This window comes from Spermophilus citellus (genome assembly GCF_964194105.1).
Source record: "Spermophilus citellus genome assembly, chromosome: X".
In the NCBI taxonomy this organism is placed as follows: Eukaryota; Metazoa; Chordata; class Mammalia; order Rodentia; family Sciuridae; genus Spermophilus; species Spermophilus citellus.
The window spans coordinates 13,898,562-13,923,730 of NC_138190.1; the positions used below are offsets into that span (position 1 = coordinate 13,898,562).

Here is a 25,169-nt window from a genome sequence, read left to right on the forward strand (position 1 = left end):
ATTGGCAATGGCATGAGTGAGGGAAAGATCAGATGCATACTGGGGAAAGGAAATAGCCTGCCCACCCAAGACAGAGAGCATTGCTGACAACCTGATTGGCATTCTTTGGAATGTTCCATCACACTTTACTTCAAAACCAAAACACCAATAGAACTATTAGCTCAAGATGACAGTCACTTCAAATAATGGTATCCTCTCATGTGAAATGATTTTCAAATCAAGATTTACCAGAGGAAACAACCTATAGGGTCATCTTGAAACCAACTGACCTACTCCTGGCTTCCATCAACAGACTGATAAAACAGAAGTTCAATGCTTAAAGAGGAACCAGAATATGAATTCAAAGAAGAGATAAGGAGTATCCATGAGTTTATATTGATCACAGTATGCTCTTTAAGAGGAAAAACAGGAATACTTCTTCATAAATTAAAGTCCATTATGCCAGAAAGACTTCATTAAGCAATGTTTAAAGAAGACAAAAAATGAAAGCCAAGCATTTTGTCCTGTCCTAGGATGAACAAATTACAAACACATGTCCCAGTGCTCAACATAGAATGGATGTAGGATTATCAATCACAAAACTTTAAAATAATCAAACAAAGAAACAAATTGATTGTGACTTGAGTGTGGAAATAATTTCACTGAACATTTGTAAAAATGAAGATTTTCTACGTAGGGATTTCTGATAATATTTTTGATGAAATTTCACAACTCAAGCACACTGCCTCTTCCAAAATCTTATGGATGACTACAATAAAGCACACTTAATGGTTCCTGGTGATCCAGTTTATTAATGAACAACAGGAGGTTCTGTTTGCTCCTTTGGAACACTTTCAGGTAGAAAAGTAGGGCAGGCAGCAATGACATTTGTTTTTTCCAGTGAATGAAAAAAATCAAAAAGTCTAATAATAATATCTAGTGCTTGAAAGCATGTGGAGATATAAACACTTGCATACACCAGTGGTGGAAATCTAAACTTTGAGATTTTGAAACTTTAAATGTGCATACTTTGATTTTTTTAATATTTCAAAAAGTATTTTTTACATGTGCAGAAATTCTAATTTCAGAAACTGTCCCTGCATAAATACTGACACATATGCACAAAAAATATAAACCCAAACACTGTCACTGCAGTGTCAGGGGGAAAACTAAATATCTATCAGCAAATGAATAGGTAAATGATGCTAAAGTGAAATTGTGGAATATTATGCAATGTCTAAAAAATAAAGCTGGTTTAGATGTACTAACATATAGACATTGTCAATATATATAATACATATAAGTCAAGTGAAAAGAGCAAGTTTCTTAATATACTACTATATATACTAGGACATATTAAGAAGCAATCAAAGTGATATATGTGTATATTTATATAGTGACAGGGGTGAATACAAAGTAAAAAACATGGGAGGAAACCTACCAAGCCTCCACAGATGAGAGTGTGATGGAGGAAAGGAAGAAGCCACATTTTTCCTCTATAGAACACAGCTATGTATTCAAATATCACTTACAAATATTACTTTCCTCTTCTGATGAGGAAAAGGAGAACAGAGGGAGGGTCAAACAGAGCTCCTAAGTCAAGCCCAGGGGTTGGATAAGTGGAAGGGAATGCTGTCACTTGCTCAATTCAACATCATCTCCCCTTTCCCTGTTCTAACCCAATTAGAAAGGCCCAATCAGGGACACAAAGACTTTTGGTCTCACAGCCAAGAAACTAGCTTCCTAGCTGGAAAGCAGGAATTCACTGAGCAAGTTGTGGACAATATTGTTAAAAGCAATGATGTGACCATGCCTGATGGATGCTGAGGCCTAAACTTAACTAACAAGCTGCCCCTCCTTGGGCCCACTGACCCCTCCTCACTCTGATCACCACCACACCCCCACCAGCCTTCATCTACCAGAGAAACTAAACAGGAAGCAGAATCCAATCAGCACCAGCAATTCAGTAACAAAACATAGTGACTGCCAATGTTTGAGGTTCTTACATCATTGAAAGGAAAGGGCAAGTCACAAAAAGAACCCTATGAACTTATGTAAGACATGGCACAGAACAGAGAAGTTTCTCAGAGAACAGCAAACTCACCAATTGCTAGGATTAACTGAAACCTCCCGCAGTTGCAATGCCCCAAACCATGACATCAGGGTGGCTGGGAATGTCTCCAACTTCCTCTATTTATCAAGCTGGCTAAAACATATGGTAATACCAGTGTTACTGGGGGAAAAAAAAGGCAAGCAGACTTCACAAATGGTTTGGGTGAGGAGGAAATTCTCTCTGGGTGAACGTACAGCCCTGCTCCAGTGCAGAGGAAGCTTTCAAGGAGGCTGCATCCAAGAATCAGAACTGCCCTGGGTGGCTGGCCACAGAGACACATATCCTGAGGGTAAACATCAACCCATGGGAAAAGTTCACAGGTGACAGCAGCCCCAGGGAGTTGTCCCACTGCTTTCTGGGGTAATGATACTTGTCCAGGGAGCAACCAAAACAAAATACAACTATGATATGCAGCACCCTGGAAGGCTCAGTGCTTCATTTACAACTTGATGATTAATTAGTGACCAAGACTGAGGGGCAGAAACTGGCTTGCAATTCCTGGTGATGACACCAATACCATGGAGAAAGGGTTAGAAGACAAGGAGGCCCTGATAAGTGAGGAATGGGGCCAAAAATAGGCAAAGGGAGCTGGGCATGGTGGCACATGCCTGTAATCCCAGTGGCTAAGGAGGCTAAGGCAGGAAGATCACAAGTTCAAAGCTAGCCTCAGCAACTTAGTTACACCCCAAGGAACTTAGGAAGACCTTGTCTCAAAATAAAATATAAAAGGGGCTGGGGATGTGGCTCAGTGGGAAAGTGCCCCTGAGTTCAATCCCTGGAAAGGAAGAAAGGGAGGGAGGGAGGGAGGGAGGGAGGGAGGGAGGGAGGGAGAGAGAGAGAGAGAGAGAGAGAGAGAGAGAGAGAGAGAGAGAGAAATGAGGAGGGTAGATAAGAGAAAGAGAGAGAGAGGAATTTCTCCACACCATAGGAAAAACAAATTGCATGAATGGAAATGATGGTAAAGGATAGGCTGGTGGGCACATCCAGAAAGTCAGGGATGTGCATGCAGATCCTTGGTTTTAGAGTGGTAGGTACTGCCATTGAGGAGCAAACAAGAGTGGTTCTAGAATCTCATGGTTGCCTCATTCCTGACCAGCCACTGCATCATAGAACCCTTACCTGCACAGATTGGTTTGTTTAGTTCTGGATGCCACCATTCAAGAGGGGTTAAGTTGGCTGTGTAAAATTCTAAAGATAATTCACTCAGCAAACGTGTGCCATATACCCACAATGTGCCACAAACAGGGCCACTTTGTATGGTTGTGCAGGTTGTACCTTGCACAAGGGTGCCTGGCATAGGGATCAATGGAGCAGAATCTGGGATGCCAGGCTTTCTGGAGGTGCCATATGAACCAGCTGCAGGCAGTAACAGAAGCACTGATTAGGAAGGGCCCCAACCCAGTATGGGAAAATGGATCCAGCAAAGTTATGTCAAGGAGGTAATGGTCAGGCCATATCCTAAAGAACACACAACTTTCTTAACATGAAGAAATGGGAAAGATCATTCCAAAGAAAGGAAATAGCTTAAACCCACACACAGAGCCAAAGAACTTAAACTAAACAGGAAGAAGAATGTCCTGGCATCCATCACTGTTAAATTACAGAAAAGACTAAGAAGGCTTTTGAAACTGCTTTCTGAACCACCTCAAAAGGTGACCTCTTAGCCAGTCTGGGGAGGCCGAGGAGACATGAAGCAGGCCAAGAGAAGTGGCCAGTAGGCCTCTTTCAACCATTGGCACCCATGTTATTTTTCTGTAGCACTGAAAAGCTTTCTTCTCTTTTTTCTTTTTTTTTTTTTTTCAGTAGTGGAGATTGAACGTAGTATATGCTACATTCCCAGCCACAAAGCTTTCTTTTTTCTCCTGGTCCCTCTTCCTTCTACTCTCCATTCCATAGTTTCTCTCTTTTCCTTCCCTCCCCTTAGTTATCTTGAGGCTTGCCAAATGTGTCCTAGAAGCTACAAGGCTGCTAGTTGTCTCTGCCCACACCAGATAAGACAGTTAGAGACCACATGGTGACAGACACACCTTCAAATGACTCCCTGACCTTATACTTGATTTTTTTTAATGCCAGTCTTACATTAAGCTGAGTTTGTACAAAATTAACTAGAAGTGAACTTTCTTTCATTTGTATAAAAACAATTCACCAGGAAAACTGAATGTATCAATCCCAATGGCCATGACTGACTTTTTCTAGTAAACTTGAACTTTTTCCACTGAGGAGCAACAAGCAATGAGCTCTGTAAAATTCTGTTTAAATTATGTTTCAGTGCTATATTTTCAATAATGAGAGAAGAAATGGTGAAAAGATAAGTAGATAAGGAAAGTAGAATTGTACATATAGGATGAGTCCCACCAAGTAACTAATAAAACCATACATGTAAATTTTGCCTTTGTTTAGTAAGTCTTTGTTGTGTATTTGAGCTAGAAACTAAGGCTGGTGTGTTAAAATTTTTGTTTCCAAATATATTTGCCACTTGAGATGTTCTAAATATTTAACTGCTCCTTAGTTCAGTTCTAGGGGGTAAAAGACAAGGAAATTCTTACCCATAAAGTTTTTACTATTCCCACTGGAAATGAATTAACATGTTATATTATCATCTGGTCCTATTGGACAGATAAATTGTGGAAGGTAGGAACATAGTGATTTATTAATATTTTAAAATTCAAGATTGCCATGTCTTCACTGACTTTGCTAACAAAAGAAATGTCTACTCCTTCCCTTCTGTGGTAGATTGCAAAACTGGTCAATTCTTCCGATCCCAGTGTGCCTGTCCACTTGAAATGTCACTTTGCAGCTCCTCCTATCAAAATGTGGAGTCTACTTCTCCACTCCCTGAATATCGGCTGGCCTTGTCACTCGCTTTGCCCTGTGGGGCATTACAAAGGTGATGCAAGCAGAAGCTTGCAAAGTCCTAAGCATGGTTTTGCTGTCTTGCTGCTCTACACATAAGTGTAGAAACAAGCCTGTACTAGCCTGTCAGATGAAGAAAGCCACATGCCCAGTCACCCCCATTGCTCCAAGGGACAGCCAGCCAACCCCCAGGATCAGAATCATCCGGCTGACTGGCAGCAGACAGCAGATGCCTGGGTTAGCCCAACTGAGACTAGCAGAAAGACCATTCCACTGGACCCAGCCAAAAGTGCGCACTTCCAAACTGTAAATTAGCTAAATGTCATTGCTTTAGGCCACTAAGTTTTGGAGTATTTTGTAACACAGAAAAAGCTAACTTAGGGGCTGGGGCTGGGGCTCAGCGGTAGTGCACTTGTCTGGCATGTGTGAGGCACTGGGTTCGAGTCTCAGCACCACATATAAATAAATAAAGGTCTATCAACAACTAAAAACAAATTATATATGAAAAAGCTAACTTATTTACCTTCTTCTTCCTTTCCTACCTCCTCACTTTCCTTTCCGCTCTAGCCACCTACTCTTATTTTCTTCTTTTCCTTCTCTAAGTACTACAAGTAAGCACACGATGGATTTAAGCCTTTGAACTAGGCTGTCTCTAGTTCAAAGCCTGCCTCACTTTCTTCTAAACCACGTCCTCTGTGCTAGGTTTGAATGTGGTTTGAGTGTGTCCCCCAAGGGTTCATATACTGGAAACTTTTTCCCCAGTGTAGTGATATTAAGAGGTAATGGGGGTTGGGGTTGTAGCTCAGTGGCAGAGTGCTTGCCTAGCATGTGTGAGGCACTGGGTTCAGTCTTCAGCACCACATAAAAATAAACAAAATAAAGGCATTCTGTCTATATAAAACTACAAAATAAATTTTTAAAAAAAGAGGTAATGGGACCTTTAAGAGTTGGGCCTCAAAGGTCATTGAGGATGCTGTCCTCAGAAGGGATTGAGGTAGTTCTTATAGGACCCTTGAGTTAGTTCTGATGAGAGGTTTGTTATAAAAGAACAAGCCCAGCCTCTTTGCCTTCCTATCTGGTCACATGATCTCTCCCAGCATCCCTGTGAGGCCATCAGCCATGAGGTAATATAGTAGGGGTGGCCCTCGCCAGAGCCAGCACTATGCTGTTTAGACATTCAGCCTCCAAAACTGTGAGTTAAATAAACCTCTTTTCTTTTTTAGGATACAGACTCGGGTGTTTCATTCTACAAATAGGAAACAGAGTAATATTTTCTGGAATACAAAGTCTACTTAGGGCCAACATGGCAGACCTTGTATGGTGTGTGGGCCTCACAGAGATGAACCAAGATGCCTCTGGGACCAACTGATTATAGGATGGATGCTTGGCAGGGTTGGGAGGCCACCTCTGGGCACTCCCTCATGATAATCTCCCTGGAGAATTATTTGTCACTGTGACCCATTGAGTATGTTCTACATTTCCCATCTACCTGTTACTCCTAGCCACTGAAGGGGAAGTAAAAGAAGAAGAAAATGGGTCTGCAAGCCAGACACACAAGGGTTAAGGGGCCTAGCCTAAGACACTCTCCCTCAAGTGGCTGCCCAGGCTAAAAGTACAGAAAATATATATATATATAACTACAGGAAACAAAGCGCTGTGAGTGGTAAAATGCTTAGATTTCCATTTGTTTACAACACGAATAAAAGAAAATCAATAGGATCATCTTGCTAATGACATCAAACCACTCAATACAACTCACAAGCCAGAAGAAGGTCATTTCTTTTTTTTTTTTATTATTGGGTGTTCACAACATTACAAAGCTCTTGACATATCATATTTCATACATTAGAATCAAGTGGGTTATGAACCCCCAATTTTACCCCAAATGCAGATTGCAGAATCACGTCGGTTACACATCCACAATTTTACATAATGCCCTATTAGTAATTGTTGTATTCTGCTACCTTTCCTATCCCCTACTATCCCCCCTCCCCTCCCCTCCCATCTTCTCTCTCTACCCCATCTACTGTAATTCATTTCTCTCCTTGTTTATTTTCCCATTCCCCTCACAACCTCTTATGTGTAATTTTGTATAGCAATGAGGGTCATTTCTTAAAAGGCTTTTCTTTCCTCTTCCACATTTATAGTCTGTACTCTGTTTCCACTTTAACTTATTTTTTTCTCCCAAGTGATGTTTTCTCAGACTTTTTGAAAACTTACTTTTCCCTGGTGTCTTGGAACCCACCATTTGTTTGTGGTTATGACATTAATGTTTACAAAGGTCAAATCAGATGTTGGGGTTGGATAAATGTTCATTTTCTTTTTATGATGTTTTTAATGAGACCCTTTTCTCCCTTAGGATTCCTTGGAGAAGTTCTCTTCTTCTCTAGGTGCTTGTATTTCAAAACTGACCATCAAAATGTCATGTAGACAGATATTTTCTCAGCTTCCATCAACTAGTGTAAATAGGAAGTGTACTCTTAGGAAGCCTTTTCCAGGATTGTTCTTGATTTCTTCATGCAAACTTCTAGAAGAACAGACAGAGGAATTCTTCATTGTTTCAAGCATCTTCCAACATCTCCCTTCCTATGTCTATAGATCTAAATCATCTATAGAACAATGGAAGCCACTGAAAGAGAATTACTTTTCCTCCTCTCCTCTGTTATTAGTACCAATAATTTCTTCCAGTTGTACAATGATTTATGGTAAGCAAAATGCTTTTGTATGCATTATCTCTCTGGACCCACAGATGTGTACAGAGTAATTTCAGGGCAAATTATTAGCCCTGTGTTAGGTAGGGACTAGGGATACACGGGAGAGCAAGAGAAGTCTGCTCTGAGGGAGCTTATTGCCTTATTAGGGAAACAAAGGTGTGATGTAAAAGTTAACACCAAGAAATGCATTACTGCAACTGTACTAAGTGCCAAAGAAAAGCATCTGGAACTCTGGGTAAAGCCAATGGTCACAGAAGACTTCCCTGTGGAGCTAAAACCTGAAGGGTAAATGGGAGGAATTGGCCCATCACAGAGGCAGTGAAAGACCATACCAAGTAGAAACAGCAGTATGTGCAAAGGCACTGTAGTGGGAGAGGGTGCAGCCTATGTAAGGAACTGAAAAAAGGGGCCAGAGTGGGCAGGACATGGAAAGACAAGGGAGAACTGCAAGAGATGAGGCTGGAGAGGCAAGAAAGGCCCAGCTCCCACAAGTGGCCAAGGTAAGGAGCTGTGCCTTTGTTCTGAGAGCAATGGAAAGTCAGTGAAGGGTTTTAAACAGTGGCTGATGTGTTCAGATGCACATTTTTAAAAAGATCGTTCTACGTGTTGCACTGAAAATGGATTGGAGGGGGGAGAGCAGAAGTTTCAGATTTCTGCACTCCATTTTCAAACAATGTTCTGAAGCTGTGAACAATTCAAAATCCAAAATAAGAGGTATATTCAAGGAAATGGAAACTCCAAATTTGTTTATTTGACACACACATAAAAATCTACTAAAATCTTACAGGAATTAGAGTTCAGAAAAGGAGGAAGATTCAAAATAATTACACAAGTAAGTATTCCCTTTGCACCAGGAGTTATCAAACCTTTTCTGTAAAGGGTCAGATTACAAATACTTCCAGTTTTATAGTTGTAGGATTTCTGCAACAACTACTCAACTCTGCCATTGTAGCACAAAAACTATCACAGACACTCTGCAAATGAACAGGTGTGGCTATGTGTCAATAAAACTTTATGTACAAAATCAGCTACCTCACAGGATTTGGCCCATAGGCAGCAGTTTGCCCTGTTCTGTACCAATGAGGAAGTGAACCTAGTATTTGAAATAAGACTCAATGATACCTTGGATAAAGATGGTGGTGGTGATGGGACATATTTGTGAGGTATTTGGGAGGGAGAATTGTCAAGACTTGGGTCTGAGTTGGATTTTTTTCTCTGTTTTCCATATTTTTTATTAGTACATTGTAGTTGCACATAATGTTAGGATTCATTATTACATATCCATACATGCACACAATATAACAATATAATTGGCCAATATCATTTACTGATATTGGAAAGTATTTCCCTTTTCCTCCACCCCCTGGTCCCTTTCCTCTACTCTACTGATCTTCCTTTGATTTTCATGAGATTCTATCCCCCCCACCCACCTTTCTTTTCCTTTTTCCTCTCTACCCTCCACATATGAGAGAACACATCTAACCCTTGAGTTTCTGAGTTTGGCTTATTGCCTCAGCGTAATAGTCTCTAGTTCCATCTACTTTCCTGCAAATGATATAATTTCATTTTTCTTTATGGCCGAGTAAAACTCCATTGTGTATATAATGCCACATTTTCTTTACCCATTCATCCAAGATAATGGTTCCATAGTTTGGCTATTGTGAATTGTGCTGCTATAAACTACCTCTGTAGTAAGATGACTTTAATTCTTCAGGGTAAATTCCAAGAAGTTGTATAGCTGGGTCATATGGTGGTTACAAGCCTCATCTTATGAGGAACCTCCATACTGATTTCCATAGTGATTGTATTAATTTACAATATCACCCACAGTGTAAAATTGTTCCTTTTCTCCACATTCTCTCCAGCATTTGTAATTGTATTCTTGATGACTGCCATTCTAACTGGAGTGAGTTGACATCTCAGTATAACTCTGATTTGAGTTTCCCTAATGGCAAACGATGTTGAACATGTTTTTCATATTTGTTGGCTATTTGTATTTTTTTTTCTTTTGAGACATTTGAGTTGAATATTAACCCGGGAGAGAGTGGCAGCCACTGCCTAGAGTTTATTTGAAGCAACTGAGGCTCAGAGGAAATGAGTGGCCTAGTCTGCACTGGGGATGTCACCCCTAGGCTCAGTGGGACTTCCCACCACAGCCCCCACCCCTCTGCCAGTCCCATTCACATCCCCTAGCCCCAGAAGCGTCCTTGCAGTCTTCTGTTGTGAGATTGCAAGTGTATAGGATACTTCCTCAAAAATGCTCTTGGCCTTCATAGTCACATACAATTTCTATATGGTTAACTAACATCACTTCTTGGACTTTCCCCTCAAACCAGCCCATATGAAAGTTCAAAATAAGGCAAGTATTAATAACAAAAAATCAGCATAGTAGGGAGTCAATGCCTCATTTGGTGAGCACAGAATGATTTGTGGGGTAGGGAGCCCAAGTCAGTGCCAGTCCACTCAGCTCACTGACATCCAGGAAAATCTCCCAGCTGCTGCCCGGCCTTTGTTTCCCTCATCAGAATGTTCTCTCCTAAAGCATCAGCACTACCTGCTCCTTTTGCTTACATCGCCTTCAGATCATTCTATTTGGCTCCACCAGAAGTGGAGTTATTTTTAAAGACTAGATGGTGTAAGGTAGGGTGAGGAAAGCCAGAACGGGAAGCCTCGGATGGTGGAAACTCCTCTATCACCAGGGAACTTGGCTGGAGCACCAAGCCCTGGCCTCCCACCAGAGCAGGGCCATCCATTTTCTTCTTCTTTTTATAGTACTATCCTCTTTGACCCACCCAGTGCTGAGATTTTTCAGTGTGTTTTTCCAGGAGACCTGGCAAACAACAACTTGACAGGTTCAATGGTTTTCATTGACAGCCTGAATGGAGTCCTCTGAAGATTGCAAAACTGGACACACAAACAGACCATAAAAATCCTACCTCCCACAAGCGTCTGGACGTTGCCTCTTCCCAAATGGCCCTCCTGCACTGATGCAGCATGGGTGGCTTTACAGCACATTTTTAAGTGATTTTTTTTTCCAAAACTGGGGTGTTCCAAGTGACATGGGAGTATTATTTTTTCCCTTGCAATAAAAGACTGACTCCCCAGATATTTTTGAGAAAACAAGAGAATACATGAGTCAAGTGGTTTCCAAAGCAAATCACTTGCCACCAGACCCCAATGACTCGGTGAACTGTGAGGTGCACTGGGCCTGTCTGTCACAAGGTCTATAACTCACATTAACACACTTTAGGGAATGTGCTGGCATATCTGTGTGTATCAGTTACTCTGAATTTGAATGCTATGAGTGCTTAGCGAATTATGGCAGAAAGGCCACTCTCTGGAGGCAGCTTCCAATAGGCCTTCTGTCACCCTGTCAGCAATCCCCACTTTGCTAGTCAGCATGTGGTATGCCAAAAATGTTTTATTGGTAAAGTCAGTAACTCGTTAATTACAATGATGAAAAGAAGGCTCAGGAAAAAAATAAACATTATTTCTCTAATATTCACACAGATTCATCTCAGGAACATATGACAATTTTTATGGTAACAAAAAAGAAAGTGCAGGGTCAATATGACAGAATATTTCAGCCTCCCAATTTCCCATTGAAAAGGATGAACTTGAAATGAAATGGACCAAAATGGGAAAGCCAGGTGACATCTAGAAGGAAGGAATATTTATGAACTTCCTAACTCCTTGCCAGTGTCACTAGGTATTAACCATAGGAAGGAAAGAAAACTGTGTCCACTCGGAGATGGATAAGTGGTGAACCCTTTAAAGGGGCATAAGTCCCTGAGCTTGAATTCTGGCTCTGCCACTTGCTGTTCCTAAAATTTAGGGCAAGTAACTCCATCTTCGTGTGCCTTTTCTTTATCTGTAAAATGAAGGTAATTTAAATAGCATTCATCTACCAGTTGTGGGGAACATATACATGTTACAATACATGTAAAACCCACAAAACAATCCCTGGCACATAGCAAATGCTCAATAAATAGTAATTATTAGTATTGTAGTTAAGAATAGGTCTAACAAGGTCTAAATAGGGCTGGATATATAGCTCGGTTGGTAGAGTGCTTGCCTTGAATGCATAAGGCCCTGGGTTCAATCCCTGGCACCACAAAAAAAAAAGAATAGAGCAAATAATACCATTTGTTATAAAAATGATTCTGCTTGAATAAAGATGTGCTCATACAAGTTAAAACAATGCACAGAGGGCTGGGGTTGTGACTCAGTGATGGAGCACTTGCCTAGCATGTGTGAAGCAGTGGGTTCAATTCTCAGCACCACATATAAATAAATTAATAAATAAAGGTCCATCGACAATTTCAAGAATATTTTTAAAAAAAACAAGTGCAAAAAATCTCAAAATACCTGCTTTTAAAATTTGCTTTCCAAAAGTATCATAAGCTGCCTTTAGTTATAACTACAATAATGCCTTTTTTTTTTTTTGAGGTACTGTGGATTGAACCCAGAGTCTCATGCATGCAAACCACAGGCTCTACCAATGAGCTATATCCCAAGCCCAATACTGTCCAATCACTGGCCAAAATGTTAAAACCTTTTCACATACAAGATTATAGAAAAAAGGAAGGTGGGGGGAAGAGGAGTGAGATATTTTCACTGTATCAGGAGAATAATGCTCAATATTTAATTTTAGCCCATCATAAGTTGCAGGATCAAGTAGTCACTGATATTTACTACCTCTGTACCTTGGATTCTTTACTCATAAAATGGGGATCATCATACTTGCGTCCTAAAGCATCAGTGGTGAGTCAGTCAAGAAAAGTGCTAGGAAAAAAAAAAAAAGAAAAGTGCTAGGCCTAGCACTCTGCTAATTGCTCCACAGCTATTCCCGGGCTGTGGGTGAAATGAACAATCGTGCTTCTATAGAAAAGACTCTGTATGCCATGGGCCCACAGCCATCGGTGCCCTCCTCTTCACTCCTACATTATCACAACTGCCACCCAGTAACACAGTTAATATCCACCCTTGACCTCTTAGTGTGAAGGCCCTAATGAGCCTCCTATCTCAAAAGGCATCTGCCCTTTAAACCAACTCAGATGGCTGAATTAATAACTTTGTCTTTGTTACAGGAATTTGGATCCTGGGGGAATAAAGTACGGATGATATTTCAGGGCCAGGGACCACATTTTAGGTGTTTATTTTCTTATGCTGAGGGTTTACACATGGGTCACCCCCAACCTGGCCCCAGCAGCAGGACACCCCCATTGCATGGAGGGCGCATGTGCTCTGTCATGCTCAGGCACCTTCCCATTCAACAAATATTTATTGAGTAAATACTATGTGCCGGGCACTATGTGAGGTACTAAGAGCATACTGGTTAACAAGACAGACACAACTGTGCCCCCTCTGGACCATCCGTGCCAGTGGGACCTCCAAACAAATAAAAAGGTAAATGGACAAATCAATGAAACAGTGGCAAGTTTTTAAGAGAGTTTTAAAGCTAACAGTTTGAAAGCTAACACGGAGATTAATTATATTCTTAGAGGAGACAAAGACACAGAAAACAACTTGCTCAATATAATAAAGAAAGCAAATAAAAAGTGTGATACACATGATAATTTCTATTAAGAGACTCAATTTGGCAGGAGTCAGGCTAACACTTTGCCAACATACCAGAAAACCTTAGCTTCAAACAGGGGGAACATTCCATTTCACTCAGTTGCTATTCACTTTTTTTTTTTTAACTTCTAGAGATGGGATAGGATAGACCAGTGTGTGTATATTTTCTCTCACATTAAGGTTCAGATACAAATATGGAAGAAAAAGTTTATCTTCCAGGAATCAAATTTGTAATACAAGTTTAATATCTCTTATCTGGAATGCTTGGGACCATAAGTGTTTCAGATTTCAGAGTTATTTCAATTGTGAAATATTAGCAAACACTTTATCAGTTGACCATCTTTAATTCAAAAAATTCAAAATCTGAAATGCTTCAAAATCCAAAACATTTTTAGCATCATGTCAACACTCAAAAAAGTTTAGATCCTGGAGCATTCTGGATGGATTTCAGATTTTCAGATTAGGGATGCTCAATTTATACTCAGAGAATACAGGAAATGGTCATTTGCTTGTAAGGTTTTAGCTAGAGTTACACAATCAGACTACAAAAATGTATTCCCTCTCCAGCCTGAGGGAAGCCTGTTTTTGTCTTGGTACACAGCAAAACATCAACTCTGGTGGTGAAAGCGGGTGTAGGACCACAGGTGCATTGTACTTGGTTGTTTCACTACATTTTTCTGTAATTTCCAGAATTTTAATGAAGAAGACACATTATTTTTGAAAACAGAAAAATCCTACGGCATAATGTATTTTGGGGTATTTCTGGTTTTGTTCTGTGTATATAACAGCAAAAGCAAGCTATACTAAAACATTATTAGGGCTGGGCATGGTGGTACACGTCATCCCAGTGACTCAGAGGCTGAGGCAGGAGGATTGCCAAGTTCAAAACTAAGTTGCCTCAGCAACTTAGTGAGACCCTGCCTCAAAATAAAATAAAAAATAAATAAATAAAAAGGGCTGAGGATGTTCTCAGTGGAAGGTGCCCTGAGTTCAATTCCCAGTACTAAAAACAAAAAACCAAAACCACATTATTAGGGAGCTGAGGATGTATCTCAGTGGTAGAGCAGTTAGTTGCCTCGAATGCTCAAAGCCATGGGTTTAATCTCTAGAACTATAAATATGTATATATCAGTAAAACCTGCATGTTAATCGTAAGTATGAAGGAGAAATACAACACAGGGAAGGACAGAAGTGTATCAGGAGAAGGGATGGTGACAATTTTAGGGAGGCAGCTTGCAAAAGCCCTATGAGAAGACATCTGAGCCAAGAGCTGCTACAAGAGGTCAGGGGTACACCAGGGGGTTCCCTAGGGACAAAGGTTGCAGGCAGAGGCACTGGGAATTGCAAGAAGAATCCTAAATGGCCTGTTAACCCAGACAGTAATCACTTCTGGCAATAATCAGTTTGGACCAAGTGGAACCCAGTAATGGGCCAGAAGAAAACTAAGTGATGGGGCTGGCATGACATTGATAAGAAATGACAGCCAAAGTCTAATAAATGCTTACTCCAGTTGGACATGATTTTAACTGCTTTGTTTGTATGAACTCAATCTCTGCAATGACCCTAGCTAGGGTATGCATAAAATTTAATGTTCAAAGTAAGGTACCTGAGAGTAAAATGGGACACTATTAATTAAAGTGGAGAAAACAGGCAAATCAGGCCTGCCGAAGAGTGAAACAGGTGGTATCACTATACCAGACCTTAAACTATACTACAGAGCAATAGTAACAAAAACAGCATGGTATTGGCACCAAAACAGACTGGTAGACCAATGGTATAGAATAGAGGACACAGAGACTAACCCACAAAATTACAATTATCTTATATTAGACAAAGGCGCCAAAAACATGCATTGGAGAAAAGATAGCCTCTTCAATAAATGGTGCTGGGAAAACTGGAAATCCATATGCAACAAAATGAAATTAAACCCCTATCTCTCACCATGCACAAAACTTAACTCAAAATGGATCAAGGACTTAGGAATACAACCAGAGACCCTGTGTCTAACAGAAGAAAAAGTAGGCCCTAATCTCCATCATGTGGGATTAGACTTTAATTTCCTTATTAAGACTCCTATAGCACAAGAATTAAAACCAAGAATCAATAAATGGGATGGACTCAAACTAAAAAGTTTCTTCTCAGCAAAAGAAACAATCTGTGAGGTGAATACAGAGTCTACATCTTGGGAGAAAATTTTCACCCCTCACACATCAGATAGAGCACTAATCTCTAGGGTATATAAAGAACTCAAAAATCTAAACACCAAAAAAACAAATAACCCAATCAATAAATGGGCCAAGGACATGAACAGACACTTCTCAGAAGAGGATATTCAATCAGTCAACAAATATATGAAAAAATGTTCATCATCTCTAGCAATTAGAGAAATGCAAATCAAAACTACTCTAAAATACCATCTCACTCCAGTCAGAATGGCAGCTATTATGAAGACAAACAATAAGTGTTGGCGAGGATGTGGGGAAAATGGTACACTCATACATTGCTGGTGGGACTGCAAATTGGTGCAGCCAATATGGGAAACAGTATGGAGATTCCTTGGAAATCTGGGAATGGAACCACCATTTGACCCAGCTATCCCTCTCCTCGGACTATACTCAAAGGACTTAAAAACAGCATACTACAGGGACAGCCACATCAATGTTTATAGCAGCACAATTCACAATAGCTAAACTGTGGAACCAAACTAGATGCCCTTCAATGGATGAATGGATAAAAAAATGTGGCATATATACACAGTGAAATTTTACTCAGCAATTAAAGAGAACAAAATCATGGCATTTGCAGGTAAATGGATGGAGTTGGAGAAGATAATGCTAAGTGAAGTTAGCCAATCCCCAAAAAACAAATTCGGAATGTTTTCTCTGATATAAGGAGGCTGACTCATAGTGGGATAGGGAGGGGGAGCATGGGAGGAATAGATGAATTCTGGATAGGGCAGAGGGGTGGGAGGGAAAGGGAGGGGGCGGGGATTAGCAAGGATGGTGGAATGTGATAGACATCATTATCCAAAGTACATGTATGAAGACACGAATTGGTGTCAACATACTTTATATACAATCAGAGGCACGAAAAATTGTTCTATATGTGTAATAAGAATTGTGATGCATTCCGCTGTCATGTATTTAAAAAATAAAACAAAAAAAATCAGGCCTGCCCTGGACAAATCAGATGCATCACTATCCTACCTAGAAGGCAAACTATTATGACTACTTTATAGACAGGGAAACAGAGACAGGGCCCAGAGAGGTCAAGCAACTTGCCTGAAGTCGGGAAGTGGCAGAGCAAACATTTCATCTTAGGCAGTGGAGCTTCAGAGCCCATGCTCAATGGTTACCCAGGATTGTCTTTTTGCTTATTTTTTGTTTTGTTTTCTTATTTTTAGTATTGCCTTTTTGGAGGGGTACTAGGTATTGCCTTTCTGTGTTTCATATGATAGGAAGCTTCCCAGGCTAAAAACTGGGTTATAGTTATCACTAGGGAGTAGGAGACTGGGCTGTAAAAAGCACCAACTTTGAGAGTTAAACACCACCACTTTACGAGGCAAGCAACCCTAGACAACCATATTAACCTGGCGGAGCCTCTATTCAGTCACCTATGAAACAAAACTACTGAGACCTGCCTCACAACACCACCCTGCGTAGCACTCATACGAGACAGTGTTTATGACAATCTTTTGGATACCGGAAAACAAAACATGGATAATAATTCCCAAAGTTATGTGTAAAAACCTGCATTTCTAATGCAAAGGCAAATAGTAAATATTTTCTATAAAAGGCCAAATAGCAAACATGTTAGGCTTTGCAGTCCACGTAGTCTCTTCTGTGACCACTGACCTCTGCTGATGTAGTGCCAAAGCAGCTACAGACAATCTGGAAATGAATGAGCATGGCTACGTGCCAATGAAACTCTATTTACAGAAACAGGTGGAGTTCCACAGGCCACAGTTTGCCAACCCCTGGCCTAGAGAAATGCTATTGGAAAGTGCAACCAGTCAGCACTCACTGTGCCTCTTTCCTGATTCATTTTCTTCCACAGTATTACTCACCATCCAACACACTGTATGCTTTACTCGTTTATCATCAGCTTCCCCCACTAGAAAATTAGCTTCGTTGAGGCAGAGATTTTTGTCTGTTTGGCTCACTGTTGACTACCCAGTACCTGGAAGTGTGCCTGGCACATAGTAGGGACATTATAAACATGTCAAAGAATGCGTGCATGAATGAATGGAGAGTCTGTGAAGGAACTGAACATTGTCTTAGGAGAGGAGGGCAAATCCATGCCAAGCAAAAAAGGAAACAGAGAAAGATAACACTATCTGAAAACTTAAGGGAAGAAAAACCACTGCAAATGAACTCAAACTCAACTTTGCCATTCTTTGTAGACAAAGGGAAAAAGGATTATTTCCAAAACCAATTTTGTGGGTTATGAATAATATGGAAGAACCAAAGCCCTAAAAAACATTTTCCAAAATAGCTAGTTAAAAGCTAAATTAATTATTGGCTTGATTTTGGTTTAAGAGAATAGCTTGAGTTGTGTTGCAGATCAACTAGTTACGTGTGTATGCACACAATCCCTGCTTTCTCCCTATTCTGGTAAATGTGGGTTTGGCTGTTCACTGGTAATGGTTCAGAGGTAAAGCAAAGGAAAAGAAATGGGCTACAGCTACATCTAACAATGAGGCCGAATATGACAAAAATAATGTTGATTGAAATGAAAGTTGCAGAGAACATGATGGTAAAAAAGATAACAATCAAAAGAATTTTAAAAGCATGCCAGTGAGCCAGGCATGGTGACATATGCCTATAATCCCAGACACTGGGGGGCGCCTAAGGCAGGAAGATTGCAAATTTGAGGCCAGCCTTGGTATCTTAGCAAGAACCTCAGCAACTTAGACACTATCTCAAAAAAAAAAAAAAAAAAAAGTCATGTCATGTGAGTGGCATTCTCTCTTGCTTAGGGACATAGTCATAAGCAGGGAAACTATAAGAAATATACAAAAAGGATAAACTCCAAATTCAGGATAGTGTTTATCTTTACATGTTTTAAAAGCTGATGCAGAGCCAGGGTTGCTAAAGCAGCCCCAAAAGGAACAGGATTCCATATGCATTCCCATTCATATGCATTCCTCTCCCACTGACCCACCACTGACTCCACCTCAAGGGGTCCCTCTGAGAGCAAAGGCCACAAAGGCAGCAGAGTTATATGTCTGATGGCTACAAACTGACTGAGTTAATTGTTCATAAGCAGCTGATCCCAGCAATAACAAGCCCCCAGAAGTAGCTCACTTCATTTCAGGTGCCATTTTGATGCCAGCAGCAGAGGAAAATGAAACACTGAGATGAAAATATTCTGATTGAAAAAAGATTACCGTTTGGTAAAAAAACAGTAATTAAGACTTTCTCAAAATCATAGTTAATATGAAAATCATCCATACATAATTAATCTTTGACATTTCAAAAAGTACTTAAGGCTCCAGCAGCACATAGAATCATTACTACAAACACCTGTTGTCTTTACACAAAATTTGCTGGTTAACGAAGAGTTTGTGTTGATGGAAAAGTTGAACTTACACCTCTCTCTTAATGACTTCCTTTTTAAAAGAGGAGTCTCTTGAACTACTCGTACATCCAAGAAAACGAAGTTAAGTACCCAGTTCTTTTATCGTAAGGACTATTTTTCAGGAACTGATAAGAAAATAAGTCTCAAGACTAGGACAGGCCTTCCCAAAGTTAACAGGCAGACATTAGAGAAAACCAACTCCCTTTTTAGTACCCTTTCTGTCCTCTAGATGGGGCCCATTCCCAACTTGTAGGTACCCAATACGAACTTTTTGAACCCTTGCCTGCTCTTAGGAAAAGGGCATAGGGAGGCATGTCAACCAGATTCTGCACCTATGTACCTTTTAACAACACATTAAACCAAGGAAATGAATCTCTAATTGTGCAATTTTAGGTTTTAGTCAGATGAATAGGTGAGAAGCTGGCAGGGGAGGTGGGGGGCGGGGGAAGCTGGGCAGTTATTGTTATAAACCATATTTAACCCTCTTCCCATTCATGTGTTGAAGCCCTAACTCCCAATGTAACTGCATATGGGTCTTAGGAGGTAATTTAGGTTAAATGAGGTCATATGAGTAGGAACCTACTCTGATAAAACTGTAGCCTTATAAGAAGTGAAAAAGAGATCTTTCTCTCTTCCAAGTACAGAGAGAAGGTGGTTATCTATAAGCCTGGAAGAGGGCCCTCACTGGACAGTGACGATGCTGATACTCTGACTTTGGATTTCTAGTCTTCAGAACTGTGAGAAACAAATTTGATGTTTAAGCCATCCAGTCTATGGCAATTTATCCTTATCACTAACTACCAGAAACAACTGAAAAGAAAGTTATATTTTTGGTTCCACAAATCACAGAGAAGCAATCAACTAGCCACCCTGGATGTTTTAATAATTGTTGCATTAAAGTTAGCCCTGTCGATACAGTATGTACTCCTAAGATAGCATGTCCAAAGGACCAAGGGTCCCTAATTAGTACCTTCAAAAATCCCAAACAGAGAGATAGAGGCTTAGTTTGCTGGGCAGTGCAACCTGGCCAAGGTAGGACACAACCGTGAGAAACTCAGTCCAGAGTGCCAAATCAGGACAATATCCCTGCCTGTGTGGGTTCTGAACATGAAAGGAACCATGGAGAACTTTGAATACAAGGCCTTGAGAGGGAAAGGCTGTGTATCATATTTCTGAACATATAGAGGGGCTAAGAACTCCCAGATAGCCCTAAAATCCCCTAAATGCACTGAAAACTTATGTACTGAAAACCTTAAATTATCTGCTTCTGGTCTGGGGAAGAAAGCAGGAGGAAGAAAAAGCTAAGGGTGTGGCTAGGAGAAGCAATGACCATGGATGCAAAGCTTGGATATGTCCTTGAAACTTAATGTCATGGGCCTCTATTCAGTAAGGTGAATATCCAAGGACTCCTCATCATAAGGGGCTAGGCAGAGAGCCCACCAGAGAGAAAGCCACTGAGAGAGGACTATGGAAAGAGCATAAAAACAGAATGCAGCCAGGGCATGGTCAAGGCTGAGGGGGAACTTATACATCCATCCTCCTGGGGGGGAGACACAAAGACAGGAATCAGTTTGACTGGGGAGCCCTGAAAATCAACTCTGTTGACATGATCCCAGGAACATGGAAGTACTCTCTCCATTATCAACCTATTTCTAGCCATCTAAAAGTTTGGTGTCATGCCACCAAAATATCTAAATATTGGTGACCACCCCCCCACACCAGGCCTTAGAGCAAACCCCACAGAGGTCCCATCTTCTTTTCTTGTAAAAGGACTTCTTAAAAAAACAAAAGTACTTCATGTATCCTTGAAGAGCCTTGACTTAGTTTGGGTTCCTCCAGAAGGTAACTCTGGGGCATGGATTGAAGAGAAAGTGGTTTATTTAGGATGTGATTCCAGGAAACACAGGAGAATGAGGAAGCATGAGAGGGTCAGAGAGGTAGCTAATACGCATCATCACCACTGCGGGGTAGGGGTGGGGGGACTGGAAATTAGCCCTAGGAATTCTGGAAATTATCCCTCTCAAGGCCAAAGAACTGTGTGGTGTATATATCTAACTTTTATCAGGTATTGGTTGAGGGCAGTTCAGGAGGGGGTTGAACCCAGGCTCAGACACACTTGCAGCTGGCAGGAGGACTGGTGTATGCTGAAGTGGTCAGGAACGAGGAGGTTGAAATGGACCCCTAGGCTCTCCGGAATAAACAAGAAAACATGAAATATTAAAGACAGGAGAAGAGAGGGGAGCTTCATGCCCGCCCCACCTCACTCCTTTCTTCATGCCAGTACCTAGGGTTGAGTACATGTGTGCATTGCTTTTTGGCATATGTTGGAAGAGTTCAGTGGTTTCTCTTCAGTTATTTGCTACATTTGAGGAGAAAACAAGTGTGGGGGCGTGGGGGGGGGGGCTTTAATAGAAGTTGCTAATTGAGACTAAAAGAATTGCTCAAAGCACATTGGGCTTTTTCCACCGCTGCAATGCAGACTGTACATAACCTGGTTCTTCAGCCAGCATGGCCAGCCCAGAAAGGCTCTAAGGTAGGGGTGTTTATCATAGTAAATGGGCAACTGACAAACGCCCCCATATAATCCCCAGGAACTGAGAAGCAGCTGTGCTCTAAAGCCTCACACCTGGCATCTGCCTCACGTGGGAGTTGAAAAGCAGAAATCTCCTGCAGCAACCCAAGGCTGCAGAATGGATATCTGCATTTTAATGCGATCCCCAGGTGATCATTAAGCACAATGGAATTTGAAAAGCACTGCTGCAGATGACGCTCTTTGCTAATTGTTCTCTCTGCATAAAAAGTACCTACAGGGAATGTGTCTCTCACCAAAAACAAGTGAAATGTATTTGCTCCAGTTCCAGTGTTGGAAAAATCAGATTTGCTGAATGGAAAAAAAGGGGAAAAAAACTACTGACCTGATGTAATCACGACAAAAGATAGTATATCTTAGTTTTTCCAAACCCCCTTTATGTACTTCTTTCTTCCTTTGTTTTCCCTTTTTCGTTTACCTGGCAAAAATGAGGAATCAATGCCCATTACCCTTGTCCATTTAGATGGTGAATCTGTGCCTCTGTATCTACGTTTCAACAGTTCCAGGAGTATTTTTTTTTTTACTTCAAAAAAATGAGATACTCAGAGACAGTTTGCAGTAAAAGAAAAGCAACACAAAATTCTTAAGACATTTAAAAATGATATCTTTATATAGGTCATTGATAGAGTAATAAAGAAGCATAGAAACAGAAAGAAAAATGATGCTAAAAATTATTTCAAATTATATATATGTATATAATTTGAAAAGACTCAAAATTGCATATGGATAGAGATGTATGAGCTATGCCCAAAGGTGGCTACTAGCCCTAACTGCATACCAAAAATACTTGACACCTGTGAAAACAATTAAAATATATTTTTAAAGCTTTTATAAAGCTTTCTTTTAGGTATTTACCTGCTAGTAATGCACACATGTATTCTCCAAAAAAAAAAAAAAAATATGCAAGTGTTCTTCACAGCATTATTTTAAAACTGGAAATAAACCAAAGGCCCATCCACAGTAGAAAGGATGAACTGTAGGAGGATGTGATGCAGTACCTCGCAGCAGGGAGGCGATCCAGCCACAACTGTCTACAAGGACATGGAGGATCTCAAAACCAATAGCTGGTGGAAGAAGTCAGCAATCCCATCTGGGCCCATACACATGAAATGTAAGAACAAACAAAACTAACCTATGGCATTAAGAGTCAGGACAGTAATTACTAGAAGGATGTGAAAAGCTTCTGGGGGCTTTTCATGTTCAGATTCTTGATATGGGGGCTGGTGGCAGGGGTATGCCCAGCCTGTAAAAATTTGCTGAGCTATACATTTATAATGTGTATTATTTGTACTTCAATACAAGTGTGATTTTTAAAAATATATTTATGCACTCTCTATCCACTTTCACAGATGAGTCAAAAGAGTAAGTCTCTAAATGAGTCCATGAAATGCTACTTGACACATATGCCTACTTCATAAGGATGGGTGCTAGAAAGAAAATGATTAATGGTGATGCATAGGTAATAGATATTCTGAGAGTGAATAATGGTGCACAGCTCTTAGGTATGAACTGTGAATACAATAAGCATTTGGGCCAATTTAGAAAACCAGACCCTACTGGATCAGGGGTAATGGTTTCCCCAAATACACCAAAACATGTGGTACCTTCTGTCATAAAGTTAATAATCTAGACAAGAAAATCACTGCTTGAAGCTCATTTGTAATGATTTTCTCCTGGAAGCTTTAGTATCATAGAGTCCTCTACTAGAGGTTTTGTTTGGTTTTTTAAATTCAGTGCTGCCGATGTAGCTCAGTGATAGAGCACTTACCTAGTATGCTGCAGGCTCTGGGTTCCATTCTCAGCACAAGTGAAAAAATAACTTCAATAATCTTCAAATAATCCTCCAAAAGGAAAATCATTTCAGTATACAACCTCCCAATCTCCCCCCCCCCCCATCTCCCATGTATTCAATTTATGACTGCCATACCAGAACCACCTACTAGGAGACATTTTTTATGTCCTTTTCCCAGATTCCAGTAACATACCAGTTTATCATCTGTGTTATTCCAGAACAATCACTGAAATGGATTCTACTATAAACAAAAGGCAGAGGTGAATGTCACTTTCTTTGTTATCCCCTTCTCCCCCACTAAAATTCCATATGTAGTCCTCTAAAATGGAGCATTAAGAGAATTTACATGCCTGAATCCCAAGGTATGTCAACTTTTTAAAAATCTGATAACCAGTCTTAAAATATATTTAGGAGCACCAGGAAAGTCCCCATTGAAAAATGTGACACTGGTGATCTCTGGAATTCTATCACTTTTTTTCTTGGTATAAAGTAATTCCCCTTTTTTTCTGAAAACTCAAATAATAACACTAACACATAAAAGTGGATCTTTTCATTGGATCCCTCTCCTCACCAGAAGCTTCTAGACTAGTCCCAGACATATGGGTGTACTATGGAAGAAAAAGAACATTTCCTGGATATCTTTAATGTGGTGGAAATCATGTCAAATGGTTTAAATGTATCATTCATTTACCAAATATTTATTGGATACCTACTATATAGCAAATATTGTTGTAGGCACTAAATATGGGGAAGGGAAATAGGATAGTGGCACAATAAAAATACAAATAAACAAGGAAACTAATAGATAATAAGTACAGTATTGAGAATTGTAAGGTGAAAACTGAAGTCTGAATGATGAAGAATCAGCCATAGAAAGATGGAGAAGGAAGAGAGACCATCCAAAGAGAACAAACAGTTATAAAAGACCAAAAGGAGCTTGTTGTGCTGGCAGAATCTAAAGAAGGAGCACAGTGGGCCACAAACAGAGATTAACAGTGGGGTCCAGGCCATGGCAGAACACTGTAATCCAGTAAGAGAATGACATGATCCTTTAGTGGTCTAAAAAAATATTCTAGCTGCCATGTGGATTAGATTGTAGGAAGTCACTGCAGTCATCCAAGAAAGAGATGATAGTGGGCTGACATATGTGGAAAAGTGTCAGTAGAGAGAAGTGGAAACATTTGGTACATACTTTGGAAGTTAAATTGCCAAGATTTGTTGATGGGTTGTATGTGAGGTGTGGAACTTGGTAGGTCTGGGGGTTGAACAACTGAGTGGATGGTGGTATCACAGACTGAGATGGGTCTCATAGAGAGATCAGATTTTACATGAGGGTGACAGAGAACTGACATTTTACTTTGGAAACATTAAATTTGATATACCTGTTGGATATCTAAGCAAATTATTGAATCCTGGTTGGTAAGAAAGGTCATGCCTAGAGGTACTTAAGTGGCACCCCTTTCTCTACAGAAAAGTTTTTACTGGGCTTCTCCAGAAATCATCACCATGGCTAATTTTAGGACTGTCAGCAAAAGAGTCTCTGCAAAAGAGTTCAATGTAGATAAACTTCCTATTTTAGTGTTGCCCTATTTTACTTGGCCACTGGCCAGGAAGATACCAGAACTCCAGGTGCTGGACACCCCCTTACTAGTTTCTCACAAACATGTATCCAGTATAGTACTTTGTAGAACTGTGCAAACAAGGCCTCTGGCCTTGAGCTGGGCTTCACAGAGATGTCTACATTTTTAAGATAAGTTAGCAATTGGGCTCTATGGTAACAGCTGGCAGGGGGAGGAAAGAAAGCTGAGAAGAAGCTCTCCCCTTCTCAGGTGTTGTCCTTGAAGGGTTAACTTGCCCAGAACAGTGAAAGAAAAAGCTGCTTTTATGTGAACTTCTGCAGACTGTGAACTTCTGAGTCCCCCTCCCCTTACATGCTGGGTATAAAACTCTGAAACTCCCTGAACTTGG

General features: G+C 40.5%; 1 protein-coding gene across 6 annotated transcripts in view; it reads right to left on the reverse strand.

The window, feature by feature from the left end:
* Positions 1–25,169, reverse strand: part of ADGRG2 (adhesion G protein-coupled receptor G2) — a 113,395-nt gene that overhangs the window by 77,636 nt on the left and 10,590 nt on the right. The gene's annotated exons all lie outside the window — the stretch shown is intronic.